Below are 1,546 nucleotides of genomic sequence, written 5' to 3'. Positions count from 1 at the left end.
ATGGTTATCCATGGTTATCTATGGTTATCTATGGTTATCCATGGTTATCTATGGTTATCCATGGTTATCTATGGTTATCCATGGTTATCTATGGTTATCCATGGTTATTCATGGTTATCCATGGTTATCTATGGTTATCCATGGTTATCCATGGTTATCCATGGTTATCTATGGTTATCCATGGTTATCTATGGTTATCCATGGTTATCTATGTTTATCTATGGTTATCCATGGTTATCTATGGTTATCCATGGTTATCTATGGTTATCCATGGTTATCTATGGTTATCTATGGTTATCTATGGTTATCCATGGTTATCTATGGTTATCCATGGTTATCTATGGTTATCTATGGTTATCCATGGTTATCCATGGTTATGTAATAAATATAACACCCCTCCTAGGGCATTATCACAGATACACACGAAATGATATTCATAATCCCGAGGGCGTAGCCCGAGGGATTATGAATATCATTGAGTGTGTATCTGTGATAATGCCCGTAGGTAGGCCTGAGGGGATTATTCCCAAAAAATTTCCTATTATTCTATTCCCAAATTCTTAATTTTTTTGTAATTATTCTTCTGTATTTATGGCTATTATTCTCAAATTATTCATGTAACATAAGATAAGCCTGTGTATAGTCCAAGAGAGAGGCTTGGAGAGAGGTGTCTTGTTAATTACCAATGTGAGTTAAGTAACAAAAATACTCCTTCTATGCTAAGCTTCCACTAGATGGCTGTAAAAGCATGATTTTTTGGCTACATGAGACCAAGCTGGCAGTCCTTCTGAATTGCAATTCCACCATTCAACACATGGAGTATATCAAAACACATGGAGTAGCCATTTTTATTCCCGTTCACTACCGTTTATTCTTAATTTATGCTAGTATTCTCAAGGAACCTATTATTCCTAAAATTATTCCAGCATAATCCCCGCACCCCTACCCGTAGGAGGGGTGTTATGTTTAACTTAACCTATAAAGCCATAGAGATCAAAGGCATCAAATTGCATCACTCTCACGTGACTCAACTAAAAAGCACATGTAGTGAAAAATGGCAGAAGGAGAAGCTCGAGGAGAAGTGACAAGTGCTGCTAAAAAAGAGAAAATTAGCACCAGCAGAGCGTTTCAAAGACGCTAGTGACCAAGACGTCATCGATGAGATAACCAAAGGCTACATTCCTGCTAATACTAAGAAGAGTACTGCATGGGATAAATGGATATTCTGTAGGAACAATTACATTCAACTTTAATTCTAATTTACAATGAACTCTGATTCTGTATGGACAATTTCAATTTTTGTCTCAAATTAATCCATTATTTTTATGGGTGCATGCAGTCCAATATATGTACTCCTTAGGGAATATAGATAATCCCTAGGGGATATAGATATTGCACAGGAAGTGGTTGGTTTTATCAGTGTATGCTATATAATCTTTGCACGGTGCCTTTGATCTCTATGGCTTCTATAGGATAACTATGGTTATCCATGGTTATCTATGGTTATCTATGGTTATCTATGGTTATCCATGGTTATCTATGGTTA

At 36.4% G+C, this 1,546-nt stretch overlaps 1 long non-coding RNA gene across 1 annotated transcript; it reads left to right on the top strand.

The window, feature by feature from the left end:
• The first annotated feature begins 507 nt into the window (after nucleotides 1-507).
• LOC109590522 (uncharacterized) lies at nucleotides 508-1,348 on the top strand. The gene is made up of 2 exons (XR_002189363.1): nucleotides 508-687; nucleotides 735-1,348. It is a non-coding gene; the product is annotated as an uncharacterized LOC109590522 (long non-coding RNA).
• The last annotated feature ends 198 nt before the right edge of the window (nucleotides 1,349-1,546 follow it).

Source organism: Amphimedon queenslandica, unplaced genomic scaffold (genome assembly GCF_000090795.2).
Source record: "Amphimedon queenslandica unplaced genomic scaffold, v1.1 AMPQUscaffold_9900, whole genome shotgun sequence".
In the NCBI taxonomy this organism is placed as follows: Eukaryota; Metazoa; Porifera; class Demospongiae; order Haplosclerida; family Niphatidae; genus Amphimedon; species Amphimedon queenslandica.
Note: the sequence above shows the minus strand (reverse complement) of the source record. Positions and strands in the feature narration are given on the sequence as shown.